Source organism: Labeo rohita, chromosome 5, assembly GCF_022985175.1.
Source record: "Labeo rohita strain BAU-BD-2019 chromosome 5, IGBB_LRoh.1.0, whole genome shotgun sequence".
NCBI lineage: Eukaryota > Metazoa > Chordata > Actinopteri > Cypriniformes > Cyprinidae > Labeo > Labeo rohita.
Window position 1 is genome coordinate 40,914,017 of NC_066873.1, and position 25,250 is coordinate 40,939,266.

General features: G+C 33.3%; 1 long non-coding RNA gene across 1 annotated transcript in view; it reads right to left on the reverse strand.

The window, feature by feature from the left end:
• The window catches only part of LOC127164897 (uncharacterized), a 65,599-nt gene extending 46,878 nt beyond the window's left edge, over positions 1–18,721 (reverse strand). Inside the window, exon 1 of the long non-coding RNA XR_007827718.1 lies at positions 18,638–18,721. This is a non-coding gene — a long non-coding RNA (uncharacterized LOC127164897). The remainder of the gene's footprint in view (positions 1–18,637) is intronic.
• Positions 18,722–25,250: the final 6,529 nt, after the last annotated feature.

Genomic DNA, 25,250 nt, shown 5'->3' on the forward strand with positions numbered 1-25,250 from the left:
CTTCAATATATTTAATAGATGTCTACATTATTATAATAACATTCAACACAAATATACCCACATTTCTGACACAATACCATTGTGCAGTTCGTGCTACTACAGTAAATCGATGGTAAATGATGGTGATTTGTAGATTAGAAAGTCTTGACTGTATCGTTGCCGTTGTCAGCGCTGTTTCATTTGGCTTTAAAGGGGTCACTGGATGCTAAGTTCACTTTTACATGTTGCTTGAATATATATGTGTGTTGGCAGTGTATGTACAAATCTACCCTATAATGATAAAAATCCATGCAGTGGTTTTTAAATAATCTGTAAACATAATATTCCCTTTTTCAAATCGAGCCATTTTCAGATGCCTGTCGTTGTGACTCACACCGACAGAGGGCACTCCCAGGATAGTTGATTGACATGAGCGTCTTACCTCAAACCCACTTCACATCAGCTATAATAGTCTGCCCTCTTTGTTTCGTTGCCGGAACAGGGATGTAAGTTAGACAAGAATATCTCTGACTGAGCGATTGAGGTGTTGTGTTGCTGGATGTAATAATGAATGTAGTGATCGTCATTTACTCCCGACATCTGAGCCGCTAAAGATGCAGTAGATTGCATTTGTTTGTGAAGGAATGCGCCTCCCGATCTACATATATCCGTCTATGTTCGTGCAAATCATTCATGATCCAGCTTCACTTACAGCAGAAGTGAGTATAAGGGGTTTTTTTTTTATTAATCTTTGCGATCGCCTTTCCTAATAATGTGCTGGTTAGCAAGTTTAGCAGCTAAACGCGGCTAAATGCTGCTAAAGTAAACAGGCTTGTCTCTCCACAGAGAGAAGAGAGGGGTGGGGTGAGCAGAGCTCATTTGCATTTAAAGCAGCCTCAATCAGAATTAGCTGATTTTTGCAGAGCTGATTTTGGCAAGATAAAAAGGGTGTTGTTTTACACAACCATCGAGAATTTTTAACCAAAGTATATTATAGACTTTTCATTAAGACCCTAAAGAATCATATCAACTTGTGGAAAATGGGCATCGATGACCCCTTTAAACCAAGTCATTTGTGTTCTTCACTGAATTCAAGCACTTCACACTGGCGCTGTTTAGTGACTGAGACACATCAGCAAGTGAATGCTCTAGTAAGTTTGTGCCGTGCCGCAGTGGCACGCTTTGATGAGTAAATAAACCTATTATATAGGTTTATGTTACATTATATTTATATAACTACCTACTGTAGTTGTAGTTGACTAAAATCGTGTGACATTTAGTTGACTAAATCTAGATTAGAGGTCGACCGATATTGGATTTTACCGATACCGATAACTAGGTTGGACCACACTGGCCGATACTGATTAACTGACCGATAGTTTTTAAAATGGATACTGAATGGAAAATAAATAGTGCTCTACAATAAAAAAAAAAAAGTAGCCTACTGAACCATACTTTGTAAATTAATAAAAAAATATTATGATTAATTATATATTGATCATTATCGTTAGTTAATTGTTCATTAATATTAACAAAAACAACTAACATTTTTTTAATATATCAGTAAATGTTGAAATTAACACACTTAAGGAAAAATACGTCTATTCTACAGCTTTTTATCAATCTTAATGTTACAAATGGACTCATATTGTAAAGTGTTACCATTACATCAACAATCAAGCTAAAGATGGCCATCTTTAAATATCTATACAAGGTACACAGTATTGAAACTGCATACATATGGATATTGTGTACTTTCACAATTTAACTGCTTCTATTCTAGAACATTTGTGGTTATCTAATTTAAATATTAAAATAATTAGTCACACAGTGGGTAAAAGTGCAGCGCCATCTAGAAGAACTCGCAGCTATCCGGTATCACACACACTGGACGCGTCACATTCAGTTCAAGCGGCGGTCTACAAGACTTTATTTGATCACCAAACGGGCAAAAGTATACTGCTGTCTTTTCTCCACTACTGCAGCATCTAGTCAACAAATTCATCACTTAGTAATGACATGAAAACATGCACTACAGTATACGTACACCGTTTCGTTGTCAACGTTTTAAATCCGCCTTTGAAGTTTCCCGCACTGTGCAGCGCGCAGTGTCACATGCCTAAACAAACAGCACGTGCTGTCAGTGATTTCGCCACTAGAGGCTGCTCCCGTGCTGTATAACAAAGACTATAGGGACTTTGTTGTATAATGAGGAATTTCTGAGCCGCTCCAGCAACGGACCCGACCCGGAAAAACTATCGGCATGGATAACCGATAGCTCCGCCAATCAACTATCGGTGCCGATTAATCGGCAAAACCGATACATCGGTCGACCTCTAATCTAGATTAAAACTAAAACAATTCAGATGACTAAAATATGACTAAAACTAAATCAAAAATTGCTTTAAAAATTAACACTGGTGCCGTCAGAATGAGAGTCCAAATAGCTGATAAAAACATCACAATAATGCAGCAATCCACATCATTCCAGTCCATCAAATAACAATCTGTAAAAGTGAAAATCTGTGTGCTTGTAAGAACCAAAACAGCGCTGTTCGCAGATCCAGTGTGAAGTGCTTGAATTCAGTGAAGAACACAAATGACTCGGTTTAAAGCCAAATGAAACAGTGCTGACAAACAGGAGAAACACTGTTCGCAACGATACAGTCAAGACTTTCTAATCTACAAATCGCCATCATTTACCATCGATTTACTGTAGTAGCACAAACTGCACGGTGGTATTGTGTCAGAAATGTGGGTATATTTGTGTTGAATGTTATTATAATAATAATGTAGACATGTATTAAATGTATTGAAGGAGGAGTAATGGAATATAATTAAAGTATTTTTGTGATTAAGCTATAGCGTTTATGCATATATACTAAATGTATTTAGACTGCTGTTTTTCATACAAATACCTAGGAACCATATTTTTACATTTTTACCACAGTATTGAGGTGCTATGTTTGTGGTTTTAACTGCTATTAAAATGATCTATGGATGATACTATGGAAGAGCAATAGTTACTTAAAAAAAACTCAAACATTCAGAATAATTAAATTTCAATATAGAAAAATGAGATTGCTACATTTTCACAGATATTACTGATTTTGATAATGAACATACATCTACATCTGCATCCTAACTCAAGCTACTATCAAATGTGTATTTCTAAGAGACATTTTTTTATATTATTATTATTATTATTATTATCAGGCAACACAAACCTGTTTCTTGATTTAAAACAAAATTACTCATTAAAACATACAGGACAAAGAAATATATTTTTTTTTTCTATTAAGATATTAAATAAAGTGTTTGTCATGTTTTGACCATAAAGAATAGTTTAAAGCCACAAAAATCTGCCTTTAACCCTTTAACTGTCACTCTCATTTTTGATCAAAGATATAAAAATGCACTATCCAGGCTTAAATTTTTATAATTCATGAATGAAAACATTTTGTAATATGATTTTAATACATTTTCCGTGGTAATGCAATGTCTGATTTTAAAAATGCCTTTCAAAGGATGAATTTTGAGATTTTAAGTTTTGAACTGATATATAATTTATGATTTCTAAAACATGATAGGGAAAAAGGCAACGAAGAAAGTGTTTTTTGTGACAAAGGTCCTTAGACCTTTCCAACGATGTATAGTTTGTCATGATTAGATTAGGATTTATTTGTAATATGGTAAAGTAAACTTAGCCGTCCCACAGAGGGGACAGTGACAGTTAAAGGGTTAAACTTGAAAGAAATAAAATGTTTATTGTGATAATTATCAATATCAACTGATATAAAAAAAAAAAAAAACACATATATTGTGATACTTTTTTGGCCATATCACCCAGCCCTATATTGTGTTGCATTATTAAAAAGTACATATAAAATGTGAACCATTTGCATCAATAAAAGGCTCCAAAAAGTTTTAAACCCCTGTGTTAATTGATGGACTGGAGTTGTGTGAATTACTTGTGGATTACTGTGATGTTTTTATCAGCTGTTTGGACTCTGATTCTGACGGCACCCATTCACTGCAGAGGATCCATTGGTGAGCAAGTGATGCTACATTTCTCCAAATCTGTTCCGATGAAGAAACAAACACATCTACATCTTGGAAGGCCTGAGGATGAGTATTTTTTTCCTTAATGTTAGAAAATAAGAAGAAAATAGCAGAATTTGGTGCATCTGGCTCCTGTTGTTCAAACAACTGTCACGCAACTTGTATTGACACAATTACATCTATTAGCGATGTGCACCGGTGCATCACGGCAGACATTCCCACTGCTTTCTTTTTCATTTGTGACAATGCACTATCCCTCTCAATCCCCATTTAGTATTCTGACCCATTCTGTTATTGTCAGCTCTGCAGTCTATTAGGGAGCGCTGTCCTATGCAACTGTCACTTAGCCTGAGAAAACTTTAAGCATGCCACTGCACAAGCATCTATTTGTCTCCACCTCAAACGCTTCCTGTGGAGCAGAATACAAGATGTCTCATCTTTTGCAATAGGAACAGGGGCCGTGAAAGATGAATTATTTACTTTGCTGACTTGTGCAGCGCCTTGGGAAAGAGACTACAGTCGCTGAACGACAGGGGCACAAAAACCTCCTACCTGAAGCGACTCCAGCAACACTACATCTGCAGCCAACTGAACACGGCTACCCTTTACATCTGAGCTTTGCTTATATACATTTGCAGATCGTAATACACCGCTTACTCTAGGGAGGTTAAAGAAAGTTCTGTGCAGCTGTTTCTGTAATGTTCGTGGGCTTTGAATACAATATAAATATTGAATCACAAGAGAAAGGCCTCATGCTGTGCTTCTATTCCAGGAATATTTTCATTCGCTTGTTTATTTGTTATGCATTTCCTAAAAGTTTTTGTGCCAAAAGTTAAATGAACTGTCGAATATGAAATCTAAGAAATGCAGTGATCTATATATGGAAATAAATGCTTGATTATTTTAATTTTTGAGATTTTTTTTTTTTATTTTAATTCTAAACTTGCTCTTTCTAAGTTCGTGAGACTTGAAGTTTAAATATAAACTTTGCATTGAATTCAGTGTTATTTTAGCCTTATTTATACATTATTACACTGTAAAATGTTGCAAGTAAACAAGCTGAACTTATTGGAGTAAATACAATTTCAGTTTTTCTACTTCAATATGTCATGTTTAATTCAACATTTTACATGCCGATTCTTTATAATTATATGTCACATGAACTAGCAATTTCTGAGTTTATTTTATTTTATTTTTTTTAATTTTTAAAATTGTCAATTTTTATTTATTTTTTCGTAACTTTGTTATGTGCTTTTGTCATGTTTATTAGTTTTTGTTTTTTTCTATTAACCTGATTTGATTCTATTAAGCTTTTTTTTATTTTATTTATTTTTCATTTTAGTTCTTCAACTTAAACTTATTTTATTCTTGTACGTTTTTAAAATGATAAAATATATAGACATGTAAATATATATAGATAGATACTAAGATCATCCTCAGTGTTATTTTAGTATTACTGATATATTATTACACTATAAAATGTTAAAAAGTAAGTTGCAAATTAAAACAAAACATATTATTGGAGTATGTTTTACAGTTTTTCTACTTCAAAATTTCATGTTTAATTCAACATTTTACATGCAGATTCTTTATAATTATGTCATATTAACTAGCAATTTCTGAGTTTACACCAATTTATTTTATTAATTTTTATTTTTATAATAATTTTTATTTTTATTTATTTTATTTTATTTTAATTTTATTTTTCGTAACTTTGTTATGTGCTTTTGTCATTAGCTTTTGTCATGTTTATTAGTTTTTGTTTTTCTTCTATTAACTTAATTTGATTCTATTAAGCTTTATTTTTACTTCAGTTTTACTCATTTTAGTTCTTCAACTTAAACTTATTTTATTCTAGTTAGCTATCAATGCAAAATTTCTTATTTAAATTTTTTTTGTATGTTTTTAAAACGATAAAATATATAGAAATGTAAATATATATAGACAGATAGATAGTAAGACCATCTCCATTTTTTTTTTCGTATTACTGATATATTATTACACTATAAAATGTTGTAAGTAAGCAAGTTGAAAATAAAAAAAAAATATTATTGGAGTATGTTTTACAAGAAAATGCATTTCAGTTTTTCTACTTCAAAATGTCATTTTTAATTCAGTGTTTTACTTGCCGATTCTTTACAATTATACGTCAAATTTACTAGCAATTTCTGAGTTAAAAATGTGTTTACATCAATTTACTTTATTAATATGTCCAAATTAGCATTTATTTATTTAGTTAGTTTTCATGTTACTTTTATTTTTAGTAACTTATGTATGTGCTTTTGTCATTTCCATTAGTTTTTGTTTGTATTTGTATTAACTTGATTTGATTCTATTAAGCTTTATTTATACTTCGGTTTTTTAGTTTTAGTAATTTTAGTACTTGAACTTATTTTTTTTCCAGTTATTTGCCAATGCAAATTTGTTGTTTTTGTTTGTTTGTTTGTTTGTACGTTTTTAAAATTATAAAATATATAGAAAAGTAAGCCAAATATGGTTTTACACCAATTTATTTTATTAATTATTTATTATTTTATATGTTTCCATTTTATTTTATTTCAGTAACTTTGTTGTGCTTTTGTCATTTTTAATTATTATTATTTTATTATTTATTGTTATTTTATTCTAGTTAGTTGCCAGTGCAAATTTGCTCATTTTAAGTTTTTGAATTCTTTTTAAGTTTTTTAAATAAACTTGCTAATGCAAATTTTCAGTTGTTTTTTTACTTTAAGTTTTTTTTAAATTATAAAAATATATAAAACTTATATATTAAATAAATGTTGCAAGTAAACAAGCTGTAATTATTGGAGTATGTTTTACAAGCAGTTTTTCTACTTCAAAATGTAATATTTAATTCAATGGTTATTTAATATTATATATTATATTTATATTTACTCCAGCTTTATTTCAATGAATGAAAAAGGATTTTTAATAGTTAAAGTATACACTCTTAAAAATAAAGGTGCTTTAAAAGGTTCTTCACAGCGATGCCATAGAAGAACCATTTTTGGTTCCACAAAGAACCAAAGAACCTTCTTTCGCCACAAAGAACCTTTTGTGAAACAGAAAGGTTCTTCAGATGCTAAAGGTTCTTTATGGAACCATTTGGACAAAAAGGTTCTTCAATGGCATCATGAAGCACCTTTAGTTTTAAAAGTGTATAAAATTCTAAACCTAAAAACAGTTCAGATCATTTGGATAAATGTGATGTGAAATATTCATACTGAGGTCTTTTACGTCATTGCAGACTTCTGAGACATTGTTGAGATCTCTTTTGAAACCCTACAGGATCACTGTACTTTGTTTTCCAGGGAAAATCCGCAAAGCAAGGGGAAGACTCCATATGATCTCCATTTAATTTCAATGTTGTCTAGCAGAAATCTCATTTAGGATTTCTGTTCCCTATGGAAGGCATCGTTTTACATTACAGGGGCTGGATCACGAGCTAAGTACGGAAGGGAAAGAAATCTGTTTATTACTTCACAATATACGGCATAGGTTGACAGGCTACACAACCTATGCAAAGCCCTCCTGCCGCTATAATATCATCTGACTGAATGTAGTCCCATAGGACACTGCAACCAACAGCTGGCGGATTTTGGTTTATAATCTCTCCCTCGGTTTGATCTATGCTCGGTATCAGCCGTCTGCCTGCGAGTTTAAAATGAACAATAAAGCAGGCAAAGATTTAGTCGCGCCGGTAACCTGAGATTCAGGCGAGGATTTTGTAAACAAAATTACTTGCTATTCCTGAAGGGTGTACGGTTCAATTTTTGAAATAATTTCGTGTGTACTTCTACTTTGAATACATTTCCTGGGAGTGGAAGGATTCTCTCCCTGACAAATATGACCCAATTTGTGCTGACTTTGAAGTGGTGCAGAGGCTGAAAGACATTCAAAGATCAAGTCAGGATTTAAAATTAGGGTCTATTGAGAAGCAATTATGTCTTCATAGCAAAGCTGCATTTTCTGCATCAAATCAATGTTCCAAATCAAAAAGTGTCTTGATGTTGGCTGACATATTTTCCGACCACTTAATTACATGCTTCTAATATCATAAGACGGCGAACATGTAATGCGTAATCTCCCGCAGGACCACCGCGCTTCCACAGAGAGCAAACCGCTAGCCAATTAACTCTCCATACAACTTAAATCATTGCCATATGGCAATTTCTCTCAGTCTGCTCGTCTTTCTTACGGGTAAAAAAAGATTATTCCCTAAGAGATTGATTACAGAAGATCAGCAGCCATACCTGTTTTTACAAAGCAGTGAAAGAAGTATATATATTTTTTTCTTTGTGCATTACCTGCATTGTGACATCTTTCAGTAGAGTATTATTTCATTTCCATTCTGTACTGCACCTGGGCATTTTCTTTATTCTTTTGTAATTCAATAGTGCTTTTGCTAGTTACTGCAAAAGTCTCTTTTTTCTGTATTACAACAAAACTATATACAGTATTTTAGATATTTTATTTTGTTTTATTTATTCTTAATTGCTTATTTTTTATTTTAATTTATTATTAATAATATTTTATATTATTGTATATATATACACACACACACACAAATGTGATCTGGACATGTTTCTGACAGGTTTTCATGTCATCCACTTAATATTTCATTTTGTTTATTTATTCCTTTTTTTTCTCTCTCTCTCTCTCCCTTTTTTTTTTTTTTTTTTTTTTTTTTTTTACAATGAAATGTGATCTGGACGTGTTTTTGATAGGTTTTATGACATTCACTTAATTTTATTTTGTTATTTATTCATATGTTTATTTATTTATTTATTTGTTTGTTTTACAGTGAAATGTAATGGATTTGTTTTTGACAGGTTTTCATGACACTGACTTAATATTTTATTTGGTTTATTTATTCGTATTTGTATTTTTTATTTTATTATTATTATTTATTTTATTTTTTTTTACAGTGAATGTGATCTGGATTTGTTCTTGACAGGTTTTTATGACATTCACAAAATATTTTGTTGTTTTCTCATTTTGATTTTTTTTTTCTTTTTACATGTGAAATGTGATCTGCTGTGTTTATAATATTATTTTTTATTACTTATATTGTGCACGTTTAATTTTCATTCATTGTTTTTTTTTTTTTTTTTCTACTGTTTATATCTATCTATTTATCTATCTATCTGCTTGCTTTCTGGTCTACTTGCTTAGCATGAAATGTGATCTGGACATATTCTTCACAGTTTTTATGAAATAAAAAAAAAAAAAAGTTTTTTAAAAAAAGTTTTTTAAAGATATGCCTAAGATGGCATTATAGCCTGTACAGGCTATATATAAACATATATAAATATTTCATTGTACATAATTTACAAATGTCTGTATTTATTTGTGCAATTAATTATGATCTGGACATATTTTCGAGAGGTTTTCATGAAATTCACCTAAAGACACCCCTGAGGTGCCATTACAGCCTCATCCTGGTGTGAAATCATCACTCATTTAATAAGATGACACTATATGAAATGTGGTTAAAAATAAGTAACCACTTACAGTCTCTGTGCACATTAGAGCAGTGAAGCTTTGTTTCTAACAGTGATAAGAGGACATTTTTTAACAGCATCCAGTAGGATATTGTTTAATACAGCAGACACAATAATGACCCCAGAAGGGCAATTTAATATTACACATTCCCTCAGCAGAAATCAAACCCAGACCATGCAAGTGAGAGCACCAAATCCACAGGAATGCCATGTGTATATTTCATCTATGAATAAGCTACATATGGACAGGTCATACAAGTCATATCAGAATATGCTGCTCTTCTACACGGCGTCTTACTATATACCTCCTGCATTATTTCCTCATCTACGCTGTGTTTTATACTATCATGAATTCGATGTGAGCGCTAGATGCCGTTTCCATATTTCCTAGAGGACTGCTTGATGGCTATACCACTGGACAGAGCTTATTTTATTCACAAATGACTGTACGTTTCCCTACTTATAATTCAGAAATGATGTCCATCTTTTCTAAAGCACATTGGCCATGCACATTACCACATGCTTTTACATACTGCATAGTCATTCTGGCACCTACGAATGTTCTCTCCAGTTTGACCACTTACCAGACAAACAAACAGTCTGAGATAAAGAACATTAGCTTACACAATGCATTTCGTCAGCGGCCTGCAAAAGAGCAGTGTTGCATAAGTAAAAAAAAAAAATCCTGATCTGCAGTAATGCAATTGTTTAGTGACAGTAAGACATTATTCTTTGTAGGCTCGTGTTCCTCCGCGTTCCTTCTTCGTGTCAGCAGTCTGTCATGTTTTCAAATGCCGGAGAGGCTAAAAGGTGGAAAAAGGGAACAAATGCATCCATTTTAGGGGCACAATTGCAATGTGTATAATGCATTTTGAAATTCAATCCATGAATAATTGGTCAAGCACAGGCTGACAGAGAAACGCAGGCAAAGGTGATGTAAGGTCAGCTTAAGAAATTTCCCTGGCTTCCTTGAGCACTTACTAAGTTACTTTTCTAATAAAATGAAAGAAGGCCAAAAAATAATTAAAAGTCTACAGTTTCAGATAACAAGGCACAGTGAATTTATATTCAACTGACATGCTTCATCAATCAGGTCACCGTTCTTTTTTTTTTATTTTTAATGTTACATTTTAATGTTATATATATTTATATTTAATGTTATGTTATATATGATTATATATATATATATATATATATATATATAGGTTATTGCCTATTGCCTATACTGATTTTTCTAATGATTTATTTGACTTATAGAATTATATATATATATATATATATATATGTGTGTGTGTGTGTGTGTGTGTGTGAGTGTGATCTGTGGTATATGAAGGTTATAATACACACACACACACACACACACACACATATATATATGTATATATATATTTTTTTTTATGTTTGTTAGGTCTTTTGTAAAACTCACCCAAAGGCACCCCTACGATATTATAGTTCCCTACATTGACTCATTATTAATCCTTAAACTTATACAATACATGGGCAAAGGTGATGTGAGGTCAGGTTTCTGGCACATAAGTCACAATCTATTTGTCTAATAAAATGGAAAAAGTCCCAAAAAACAATTAAAAGTGCAGAGTTTAACATGGCACAGTGAATTTATATTCAAGTGACATGCTTCATGAATCAGGTCAGTGTTCTTCTCCCAATTACAAGATAAGCAGTGGTAGCATGTCTTTGATAAAGGACCCTTCATTACCGGTTCCAGCGGCCTCTGTTCTGTGTTGTATTAAAACTCCAGTAGTCAGTGTTAGACCCCTGATGCTTAAAGCAGCGCAGCGGTGCTCACACAAGAATATAAATGATGAGAATCTGGGCTGAATGGAGATCCAGGTCACACCGTCTGAATTTAGGCACATCAAGGCCACAGTCTGTCTCAGGCAACTCTCTTTTTCACCATTCACTTTGAATATATTAGGTTAATGAAAGACAGCAAGAGGCAGTCAAATGAAGGCTCTTTCCTAAACACTGAACTGCCTATCAATACACCATAAATGTGTAACTCAACTCAAAACATCCAGCTAGAAATGTTCATTATAACCCAGATTTCAAGAACTCCACAACAATATGCAACATTATTAACACTGCATGCTAAATAAAAATGCAGAAATTTGCAATTAAATGATTTTGTAAAAAAAAAAAAAAAATTGTATATAACTATATATATATATATATATATAAATTTTAATTATTATTTTATTTTGTTTTCTTTTTTTTTTTTTTTTTTTAATCACTGTATTATTGTGAGTGATTTTTATTTTATTTTTTCCCACAATAATAAAAACTCTAAAATGAACAAAACAACTCCATTTCAGCAAAAGTAATAGTACACGCACCGCATTCTAAGATTTCTATGATAGCTTTTTGTGAGAAACAGACCAAAATGTAAGTATTTTTGCTATATATCATACAGTACATACAGTAGAATTTCTTTATGTAGGCCATATACCATAGTAAAGAACCAAAAAAAGCTTGGAAAGAGACTCAAAATGGACGTCCTAATTATGTCATACATTCAAAATTCATGTACTAGATTCTGCTCTTCTTGTTTCCTAAACAAAGTTTAAATTAACATACAGGTACACCTTAATATAAGGTACTTCTATGATGAAAAGTGTATTATGAAATAGCCCAGGTCATTTAATTCCAGCGATTAGTTATGAAATAACACAGATGCAATGTCCTCTCAACAGTTGGGCTGCATCATCATCAATTTTCCAGTTTTCTTTTTTTTTTTTTATTTGTACATCAAAGGTGACAGGGAACCATGAAAGAAAAATACAGCCCACTTTACATACAAATAAAAAGGCAATGACAACAAATAAAGCATGGGAAAATAATACTGAAAAGAATGGACAAACAGCGACGGCGCAAATGAAAACACAAATAGGCGGCTCAGTTGACTTTGGCTGCATTATGCATGTGCATCACGAAGAGATGCAAACCAAAGTACAGTGGTGAAAATCATGCTACGCTTTCAAAGGTACTTTAAAAGGTACTTTACTAATATGTACTTTTAAAATACTAATAGATACACTGCCTTTCAAAAGTTTGGGATCAGTAAGATTTTTTTTTTTTAATGTTTTTTTTAAGTCTCTTATTCTCATCAGAGCTGCATTTATTTGATCAAAAATACAGAAAAATATTACTGCAGTTTAAATTTTTGAGAATTGAAATAGTTTTCTATTTTAATATACTTATGATTTATTCCTGTGATGCAAAACCAAATTTTCATTAGCCATTACTTCAGCACTCAATGTCATACAACCCTTCAGAAATCATATTCCTATTAAAAAAAAAAAAAAGCAGCACAACTGTTCCAACATTGAAAATAAATCGGCATTTTAGAAGGATCATGTGACACTTTAGACTGGAGTAATGATGCTGAAAATTCAGCTTTGCATTACAGTGCATTAAGTCACTTATGACAGCTTCCACTTAAGTATATTAAAATAGAAAACCACTATTTTAAATTGCAATAATATTTCACAATAATACAGTTTTTTCTGTATTTTGTTATCATTCATTCTCATTTTTCTTAAAAAAAAAAATTAAAAATCTTCTGACCCCAAACTTTTAAATAGCAGTGTACCTTTAAGGTACAAATATGTAACATTTAGGGGTATAAATGGGGTCTAAAGAAGCTTGTACATTCCAGTGCCATCTTAGCACCTCTTTTCTGCGGTGGTGTCACATGAACAGTTGTTCATTTACAATAACAATCCATTTTCGGGGGGGTTGAAACTTTTGAAAATAGCTTTAAAGTGCAAGTTTTTGAAAACGATGCCACTATCATCTCTGTGTAAACTATAAAACGCAAATTTGTGAAGCGGTGTTGATGTCCGTATACATATTCAGGTCAAGTCAAGTTACCTTTATTTATATAGCGCTTTTTACAATACAGATTGGGTCAAAGCAGCTTTACATTATTAAACAAGAAGATAGTTTGTCAATAATGCAAAAGGACAATAGTAAGCACTTAAATTTTGTTAAACTTAGTCCATCAGTGATTCAGTGATGTCATTATCCAAGCTCAGTTCTGTTCAAATAGTATCTTTGCAATTAAGTCGACGATATTGCCTTAAATTAAGTGTCCCCAACTAAGCAAGCCAGAGGCGACGGTGGCAAAGAACCAAAACTCAATCGGGGACAGAATGGAGAGAAAAAAAAAGTCTATAAGAATATGTGCAGACCCGTAGTGTTTCTTTACAAAATAGCATCGGCAGCTACTGGCATGGCATAAATAAAACAGCAGCTTTAGTCGTTTTCACAACATTGTCTTCCGTATGCAAAACTTTTCAAAAACACAAAGGACAAACTTTTTTGTTCTTTACGACGATGTTTTAGTGCAACATTAAAAAAAAAAAAATAATAATAATAATAATAATAATAATAAAAATTCTAAAATTACAAGATTAAAGTCGTAATATTTTTAGAATAAAGTCAAAATATTTTGAGAATAAAGTCAAAGTTTTCAAGAATAAACCTGAAATTCCGAGAATAAAGTTGAAATGTTCAGAGAATAAAGTAAAAATATTTTGAGAATAAAGTCGAAATTACAAGAATAAAGTTGAAACGTGTAGAGAATAATGTTGAAATACTTGTTAATAAAATCAAAATAATGAGAATGAATTCAAAATATTTAAGAGCAAAGTCGAAATTACGAGAATAAAGTTGAAATGTTTAGAGAATAAAGTCAAAATGTTTAGAAAATAAAATCAAAATTACCAGAATTAAATCGTAGCAATTAAAGTTATAATATTTTGCCTGTGCATGCAAATGGCCCGGATAGGGAGCACTGGGAGAAGTTGCCAGGCCACTGGAATTTATTTGCATATATGTGGGATTATTAGCAGAAATCATGTCATACACTCGCAGGGACAGTATGCTTGAAAATAATATTTCATCTTCGACTGCATTCATTAGGCCTATTTGTAGTGCACCAATAATAGCAACAAGCTTTGTGCTTTCGGTACTTTTAACATAAAACAAAGTCTCAGTTTTTATAGCTATTACAAACAATGTGTCTTGCAATTATGTGTTTTTTATGCTCTTTAATGTGGGACAGATTACAATAAGATCTTTGTTTCATTAAATTGTACTGTTTTCTTTGTGATAATTCCACCACCGACTCTGTAAAAAATGTCTTTAGTGTCTAATCTTTCATTCCACATGCATTTAAATAAAAACAACAATAAAACATTCTAAAGGTTGAAGTGGACTCCAACTCGTTAACATAATTTATATTGTTGTCTTTTCTGAGGTATATAAGCGTCACGGTATAATACAGTAAATCAATCTTCCATTTATTATTTGTAGCACGTAATGGCAATAATTTTGTGCTTTGTTACTTTTAATATAACACAGCTCAGCCTTCAAATTCTGTCAGATGTATTACGAAACAAATTATAAATGTATTTTTCCTCTTTATTTAAAGTTTATATCAAGATATAAATGTGAAGAAATGTCAGAAGGAATGAGAAAAAAAAAAAAACAGTATAGGCTAATTTAATGAAACAAATGTCTCACTGTAATTGCAAAGATAAGCGAATAAGGCGATCTGTCACGCCACATTAAAGAGCGTGAAAATCATATTATTGTAATAGAACGTTGTTTGTATTTTCTTATAAAACTGACAGATTTTGAAAGTGGAGACTCTGGAATATCTCCCGGTGCTCCCAATCTGGGCCATTTGCATGTGCAATAGGCTAGAAAATAGGCCTACTCTCAATATATTATAACTTTAATCTCGTAATTGCTATGAATTCATTCTTGGAATTCTGACTTTATTCTCAAAACATTTCAACTTTATTCTCGAAACGCTTCGACTTAATTCTCGAAACGCTTCGACTTAATTCTCGAAACGCTTCGACTTAATTCTCGAAACGCTTCGACTTAATTCTCGAAACGCTTCGACTTAATTCTCGAAACGCTTCGACTTAATTCTCGAAACGCTTCGACTTAATTCTCGAAACGCTTCGACTTAATTCTCGACACGCTTCGACTTTATTCTCGACACGCTTCGACTTTATTCTCGACACGCTTCGACTTTATTCTCGACACGCTTCGACTTTATTCTCGACACGCTTCGACGAAACGCTTCGACTTTATTCTCGAAATGCTTCGACTTTATTCTCGAGACGCTTCGACTTTATTCTCGAGACGCTTCGACTTTATTCTCGAGACGCTTCGACTTTATTCTCAAAACATTTAGACTTTATTTATTATTTTTATATATTATATAGATTATATTTATTCATTTTTTCAGTACATCATTGTCATGTAAAAGTACCCTAAGAGTGTAGAAGAAACAACTGAGCGGAAACCCTCACAAGTAACAAGAAATTTAAAAAAAAAATGCTAATAAAAGGCACATTTCATTTAGAAACACATGCTTCAATCTAATTAGCAAAGCTTGATTTGGAACTCGCTCAACTAACTTTTTATTAATGATTTGAAAATTAGCTTGAACATCACAGAAAGTACATCAGGTTTTTTCTAATTAAGCCATTATATTTCCACCCCAGCTCCTGACTCATGAAAGCAGCAGGTGGCCGTGAACACAAGTGCAATAATGAAAACTACTGGCAACTTGTGATGAAGCACATCTGCATGGAAGACTGAGTGGTTCCTAAAACCCAGATACGGAGTGACATATGAGACGATGACCGTCTGGTCTCACACCGCTGGACCTTCTGCTGCTGACTGACAAAGACGCTGTTTTAGTACCTCAGCTTTACACTTTCTGTGCTCAAAAATCTAAACAAATGCATCTACTGTACTTGTGCTTTCTTGGCTAACCTCTTCTGTCATCTTCTTTGATGATGTTTCAGCTGATGCTGTACAGTTCCTGTCTCCTTTCAGCCTATCGATAATTAAGATGCCATAATTTACTTGTTCTGGTCTGTACAGTGGCAATTAATATCTGTAATGAGTTGGTGATTAGAATTGGCCTCTCTAATTAACCTGATCGTCTGGAGGGGATTATCTCCATATGCAATAACCAGCATATGAGTCCTATAGCACTGAATAGGAGCTGGATCTAAGTGCTAAGATTAGAAGAATTAGAATAAGAAGTTCACTTAATGAAGCATGAAGCAACAGACTCGTTTTCTCAATTAACAAAATACCCCAAAGCCAAAAGAATAGAATAAATTTACACGTTGTCAATTTCAAGAAAAAACTGTTGCCACCTAAAAGAAGCTGTCAGAATGTTTTTACAGATGCAGAAAACATCTGTTAAATATGCATTAGTGTTCCTCAAAAAGTGTCTGACACAGTGAAGTGTTTGACTATTTGTCGTTATTATGCTTTTAACTATTAAGTCGAAAGGAAAAGTGTATTTAAAAAGCATTCAAGGTGACGTTTGTTTTAAAATAAAAATGTAATTAAAACATCATTAGCTACAAATATTACGTATTTGTTATTTAAATACAGTGGTGTAATGTAACAAAGTAATAATAGTTCGTTACAGTACTTAAGTTTTTTTTTTTTACCTTTGCTCATGTGCAAACAACGGATTCATTTTGTCGTGTCTGGGGTGTGCGATATACAGTATATCTTCTGTGATGATATGGTGTTTTAATAAGTGTTGTTTTAATGATGTGCAATCCGATATTATCAAGTAGGCTATATCACCAAATCGCAGAAAGAGTGTATGCACATTGATTTGTTAGTCTATTAAAACTCAAAATTCCAGGCATTCTAAATTGTAGAGGCAAAAATGCTTCTGTATGCTTTATTTATATAATTTAATATAGTTAACTTAATCTATATCACACAAAGAGTACCATTTTTCTGCAGATGTCAGCATAACACATTTAATAATAATTTTATACAAGTTCAGTAAAGCAAAAACTGACTTACATTTTAGACATAATATTGCTTGTTTTTGCTTAATTTTGCCAACGAAAATAGTTCCAAACAAAGATTGCAGCACTGTTTTGCATCTCTGAGCAATGCACAGTTTACTTATTGAATGAATCCGCTTTTTGAACGAATCGGTTGATAAAAATTACTCAGTGACTCATGAAGATAGTCAAACCCTGCGTCCCAATGTGCATACTATCCACCCTATCTGCCCTAAATAGTATTGAAAATCACTACTATCACATAGAATTTGGGATGGAAGGTAGTACATTGGAATGCAGGCAAATGCTTTGTTCCAGAATGAATCAGCCGTTTGAATGAATCGGTTGAATCTCAATGACTCACTCATGAACAGTCTCCTACTGCCACCTACTGGCGGTTTTAATTTCACATTTCGACTATTTTTTCATGTCTTAAATTATTTCAAATTTCAGTAGCCTATTCAACGTTTTATGTTAAAAACAAAACAAGTCTGTAACAGCAGTTTAAATGCATCCATGTCCCCTCTGAGATACATTAAACTGTAAAAACATCTAAATTTCAGATGCAGATTCCAGTAATGTTGTCTTATGTTGAAATGAAAGACACTAAGTATCGGATGAAGTGCTATTTATTCTTACTCAAATATACAACATGGAAGAAAGAGTTAAAACCGAACACAGTCTTGCTACTCAAGCTGTGTATGAACATTTTATATATTTTTATTTGCTTCTTTTCCATTTTGCATTTACTTGTACTTTTACTTTCAATACTTAAATATATTTAATATTTTAAAGCAATACTTTTTGTACTTAAGTACAATAAATATCACATACTTTAGGACTTTTACCCAAGTAATTTTCTAAACGGTGACTACAACTTCTACCAAAGTCATTTTCTGGTAAGATATTTGTACTTTTACTTAAGTATGGCTTTCAGGTACTTTATACACCACTGTTTAAATACAACAATAAAGAGATTCAAATCATTCTAAAAGTTATTTTGGCAAACACAGCTATAATATAATAGTGTAAATAATAATAATAATATGGGTGAAGTTATGGACAACCGATGTTTATTAGCAACAGCGTTCCCATTCAGTTCAATGGCGGTGGATGAATGCTGTCTCAAAAGTACACAATGGCAAAAGAAATCACTTTTTACCTCAGTTGTGAATGTGTATTTGCAGTCTGTATTAATTGTGATTCGATAAAAAGGCCACATACCGTGAAATAACGGAAAGAAACGTCTTTCTTAGTCTTCGGCGTGGAAGCTGCACGCAAACATACTACTCACAACGTGACAAATGCATTACCATTCACGAACAAATTACTTCTATGAGTCGGTTCTTTTTTAGTGAATCAAAAACATGCGACCAACGTGGTTTGAATCACCAACAAGTGACTCTTATGAGTAGGTTCTTTTTAGTGAATCGAACACATACCCGCGTGACCAGTGCGTGTGGGTTCACAAACGATTGACTCTTCTGAACAGGTTCTTTTTAGTGAATCAACAATTTACGAATCACGATCGAATGATGAATTTTATGAGCTGGATCTTTTAGTGCATCAAAAGCAGCGTGACCAGTGTGGTTCGAATCACAAACAAATGACTCGTTTTAGTGAATCAACACATACGTGACAAGCGCTAGCAGATTCACAAACGAGTGACTCTTACGAACCGATTCTATTTAGTTAATCGAAACACATCGCGCTATCGGTGTAGTTTAATCCCCGTAGTTTAACTATGAGTCAGGTCATTCTTTTAATTCATATTTGTGAAAGTTAGGACTACCTGTTTGAATCAGTCAGGCGAATATTTCTCTGAACAGAGTGGTTAATGAATCAACATCTGACTGGCTGACTAAACTGCAAGTTATGGTTTTTTTCAGCCACTTTTGGGTGTAAGGACAAGTTCACTTCCACAACAAAATTTTACAGATAATTTACTCACCCCCTTGTCATCCAAGATGTTCGTGTCTTTCTTCAGTCGATAAGAAATTATGTTTTTTGAGGAAAAAAAAAACAGGAATTATCTCCATATAGTGGAGTTCAATGGTGTCACAAGTTTCAGCTTCAAATGCAGCTTCAAATGGCTCTAAGCAATCCCAGCCGAAGAAGGGCATTACCTAGCAAACAAATTGACAGTTTATATACTTTGAGTCAATATGGTCAATACAGTTAGGGTATATCGAAAAACTCGTCTCGTTTTCTTACCCAACTTCAAAATCGCTGCAGAAGTACCGACCCAGTGTTTACAAAGTGAACATGCAAAGAATATCAAACGCTCTTTGCAAAAAAAAAAAAGGTAAACCAGCGATGTAGGGTGATTTTGACATTGAAGAAGAAAATGAGACGGGAGTTTTTCAACCTAACTGTATTGACCCGGATTACACAGACTACACATGTGCATCGCAGAGATGACACAAACAGGCATTGAGGTTAAAAAGTATATAAATTGTTAACTGATCGTTTCGCTAGATAAGACCATTTTTCCTTGGCTGGGATCATTTAGAGCCATTTGAAGCGGCATTTAAACTGCATTTTGGAAGTTGAAACTTTGGGGCACCATTGAAGTCCACTATATTTAGAAAAATTCTGGAATGTTTTTCTCAAGAAACATAATTTATTTACGACTAAAGAGAATAAAAGACACGAACATCTTGGATGACAAGGGGGTGAGTACATTATCTGTAAATTTTTGTTCTGCAAGTGAACTTCTTTAACCAGCAGGACTAGGACTAACTGCCTATATGTGCTAACCAGCCAACTTTACACCCTCCTGTTTTTGACCCCTACACCCTTCACTCACAGGTACAAAAAAGTAGGCTACAAAAGCTAGAATAGTGCATGTACGTTTAAGGTACTAATATTTAAATAAGGTATAAACCTATAAAAGGGTACTACACCAGTGATAGATTTTAAACATTTTGGGTTTTTTTTTTTTTGTTTGTTTTTATCTGCGAGCTCTCACTGCACACTTGATCACTTCTGAATAAAACATGTTTCATCATTTAAAAAACACGTGCAGTGTACTAAAGTGCAGAGAGAGCTCATCCCAGGGCTTTATAAATAATTAGCAAAAGAAGATAATGACTTTCCATGTACCAGAAATCCTCTTCTTGGAAAAAATAATAATATTATCCTAATCCTTGGACACAGTTTGCTTTATCTCGCTGTCTGTATTAGTGATTGGCAGATGCTGTGATATTCCAAATCCCGCTGCTTTTTATTATTATTAGCTATTATTATTAGTTGTACTCTTTCCCCTTGGTGCTTTTAGAAGTCTGCAGGGAACATTCATCCCGGGTTGCTTTGTTAGACTGTGAGAGAGTCCATAATGATCTCCCACTGGACTAAACTGCCTCCTATCCCTTTACAACATGCTTTTGAGATTTCATTTATTTAATTGATTTTTATTTTTATCCTGTTTTACTCAATGGGAATAAAATACGAGTCCGACACATGGTTTTTATTCACATTCATTTCAATAATTTGAATAATTTGACCCCCTGCATGACTCTGGGAAACCACAACATGTGGGTATTTATTGAAAGCATCCATTCTCAATCGTAGTGCACGTGAAACTTTTCCTGTCCGCTTCATTAAGATGTTTTTTATTGCATTCTCAATAGAGACAGACCTTGACTGCATGGTTTTGCATAAAAGGAAAGCTTTGGTCAAGGTCTCTTTTTTCTTTTTGGCAAACTTCCGCGGAAGGCCAGCAACAACAAGGCTTGAGGAAAACATTACAAGAATGCATTTTTATTTACAGTTCACAACAGCCATGTTCTAAGACCAAAACATCACATTGAAGGGAAGAAAGGCAAGGCATGCTGTCTCAGATATGAAGAATTTTTCTCTTCAGAAAATGAGGTCACCTTGTGAACCTCTGGGCAATGCTGGTTGGAAAATTACTTACGAAAACAAAATTGTGGACATATGTCAGAACTCTCTGGCCTTGAAATAAAAAAAAATCAATAGATGCTGTGTCATTGTTAGTGTAGATAGTTCCAGGCAATGAATTGTACAGAGAGATTTCTCTCTTGCCGTCTTTCCTCTTCTGAGCAAATCTGCAAAACATCAGCAAATAGGAGATATTTTGTGGACACTGTGCATATTGAGCCATCTGTTGTCAATTCTTGCATGCTGCATTTTTGCATTTTATACTTTATATATAACACTCCACTTAAAAAAAAAAAAAAAAAAAAAAAAAAAAAAAAGAAAAGAAAAGAAAAAAAGGCTAATTTTCCAACTCCCCTAGAGTTAAACGGTTAAGTTTTACCATTTTCAAATCCATTCAGCCGATCTCCGGGTCTGATTAGACCATTAGCATCTCGCTCAAAAATGACCAAAGAGTTTAGATATTTTTCCTATTTAAAACTTGACTCTTCTGTAGTTACATTGTGTACTAAGACCGACGGAAAATGAAAAGTTGCAATTTTCTAGGCTGATATGGCTAGAAACTAACTAGAAAATGGCAACTTTTCATTTTTCGTCAGTCTTAGTACTACATGATGTAACTACAGAAGAGTCGAGTTTTAAACAGGAAAAATATCGAAACTCACTGGTCATGTTTGAGCGAGATGCTAACGGTCTAATCAGATTTAATGATCTATGCTAAACTATGCTAAAAGTGCTACCGCCAGATCCAGAGATCGGCCGGATGGATTCGAAAACGGTAAAACTCAACTGTTTAACTCTAGGGGAGTTGGAAAATGAGCCTATTTTCAAAAAAAGTGGAGTGTTCCTTTAAAGGCACATACGAAAAGTTTGGTTTCAATGTTTTTGAAAGTCTATTATGCTCCCAAATGCTGCTTTTATGATTAAAATCTATGCATTCATGATTAATTCAGTAAAAACAGCATTAATGTGAAATATTTTTACAGTTTAAAAGAACTGTGTTCTATTTGAATACAATTTAAAATTTAATTTATTCCTGTGATGCAAAGCTGAATTTTCAGCATCGTTAGTCCAGTCTTCAGTGTCACATGATCCTTCAGAAATCATGCTAATATACTGAATTGGTGCTTGGGAAAAGAAAGAAAGAAAGTAAACAAGCAATAAAGACGAGGTTTGAGTTATGCAAAAGTTACAGTAGAAACTTTAATTCCTTGTCATTAGACCCCATCAGTTCCTGATCTATTATAAGAATAATCTGCATTATAAGAAGCCTTCACAGAACATCACAAGAACCCAAACAACAGAAATAACACACTGTATGGAAACAGAATGACTTGGGCTGTTAAATGTCAGCATCTCTTAAGAGCAGTAGGAGCCAGTATTAGAGCCAGACAGAAACAGAGAGAAGGAGAGAGGGAGAAAAAAAAAAAAACATCTTACTTTCTGCAGGGTTCATTACCAGTTGAATAATTGTCAAATGAGAAAAAAAATTTGTTTTCTATTCTAAGCTATACACAATATATATCTTAATTCCTATAACACGTATATATGGACATATTGCTCTAGAGAGTTTGTCCTCTTGAAGAAAAAGAGGGATTCATAGCCAGTGCTCAGGGCTTTTATGTGCTGCTGTAACACATAAGCCTTTGACTATGAAAAATGGTGAGCATGAAAGATTTGATAATACAGAAAAATCAGTGTCAAAAGACACTTAAAGTGCATTCCATCTATAATCATAAAAAAGTGCAAGGTTAAAATATGTCTACAGGCTGGAAAGTGATATATTCCTAGCCTCCTGACATCACAGAATAAGCTTTGTGTAAAAACGCAATGAAATTTAAAGGAGTGATGACATAAGAAATCAAATTTGCCTTGATCTTTTGGCATTTAAGACGTCTTTGTACCATTAAAACATCTTGCAAGTTTCATAACTGTCACCTCAAGAAAGTGCACTATCCAAACTTAAATTGTCATAATTCATGAACAAATACATTGTATAATATGATTTTGAAGTACCATTTCCATGGTAATTAAAATACAAAGATTGTAAAATGGGTTTCAAAGGAAGGATTTTAAGGTTTTAAACTTTCAACTGATATATAACTTATGATAATTTTTAAAACATGATAGGGAAAAAGGCAATGAAAAAAGACATTTGGTGACAAGGGTCAAAACTCCTGTTATGGCATAGATTTTTGAGGTGCGCTCTTGTCATAAATTAATCTATTACTTTTCCTACATATTTTAATAAAATATCTACTAGAGTCTTAGACCTTTGCAATGATATATAGTTTGTCATGATTAGATTAGGATTTAACTGTAATATAGTGAAGTAATTTTAGGCGTCCCTCTGAGGGGACGGGCGACAGTTATAAGGTTAAAACCTCCTACTCATTATAAACAAATCTTTTAATCAAGCTCCAAAAGTGTTGATTTGCGTCAAAAGCAATTAGTAATTATAATCACTGCCGCTATCTTGTCTAGATACACGTTCGCTTTCTGACACAGTCCACGCGCTTGAGTCTGTTGTCAGTAGGACAAATGGAGTGAAAGAACATTCGATTTGACGCATTTAGTTTAAACAGTTTGTTCGCATCTCTGAATGGATATCAGAAGGATCTCAGCGCAAGGAACAAGTGGATAATTTCTTTTTAATGGCATCATCATGTCAGTGGATTGTTCGGACTTCGGAGGATGTTGTTTTGTAAACAAGGCACAGTGGAATGGAGAGTTTACAAGGAAACATTTGTTGAAAGATGAAGAAATAAAGTCAGAAAATTACAAAGATAAAGTCAAAATATTACGAGAATAAAGTCGAAATTACGAGAATAAAGTCGAAATATTACGAGAATGAAGTCGAAATATTTAGAGAAAAAAGTCGAAATTACGAGAAAGAATTCATAGCAATTATGAGATTAAAGTTATATTTTGAAAGTATATTCTAGCCTACTGCCCATGCAAATGGCCCGGATTGGGAGCCCCGGGAGATATTCCAAAATCTCAGCTTTCAAATTCTGTCAGTTTCATAGTGAAATACAAACAATATGTCTTACAATAATGTGTTTTCACGCTCTTTAAAGGGGTGCAATTATGCTTTTTCACTTTTTGAATTTTAGTCAGTATGTGGTGTGTGTCTGTGGGCATAAAAAAGTACAAATCCCAAAGTCCACTCCAAAAGGAGATATTTTGTTTTTAAAAAATCCCTTTTAAAGAACTACAACAAACAGCTCCTTTGGACTACAACGTTTGTTTTCTGCATGCAATGATGTCACAATGTGGTCCATTAGAATATCATTAAATAAAATCCCGCCCACGGAAATTCAAATTGTTGGCATCACGGGGGGCCGCTTCAAGGAGCCGCAGCATGGCGGGTATAAACACAAGCATCGACTAGAGTGGCCATTTCAGAGCTGTAACGTATTGCAGACGTGTGCAGTACAGGCCGAAGCCACAATCTACTCTGGTTGCCACGTCAGAGCCATAACGCGCCACAGATGTGTGCAGTGTGTGGTAAGAGATTTATTCATCATACAGTGTTTTTTTACGTGAGTGTTTTTTAAAATGCATAAACTTGCACTAGAATAGGCTAGGCTGATCAGTGATATTGTTCTTTGATAATGTTAGGCTGCTTTTAGCCTTATGCTGGAGCTGGTTTCGGGCAATGAAACTAAGTATGTAAATAATTAAATAAATTAGCACGATAATATCATGTATCGGCGATCTCGCACGCTGATGATGGGACCCAACACTAATGTAGCGTATTATTTACTCACCCTCCATGCATCCTAGGTGTATATGACTTCCTTCTTTCAGACAAATGCAATTGGAATTATATTCAAATTTATCCTGGCACGTCAAAGCTTTAGAACGGCATAGACGGGTGTTTCCCCTCAGCAGTCCAAAACAAGTCCAATAATATGCATCCATCCATAATAAA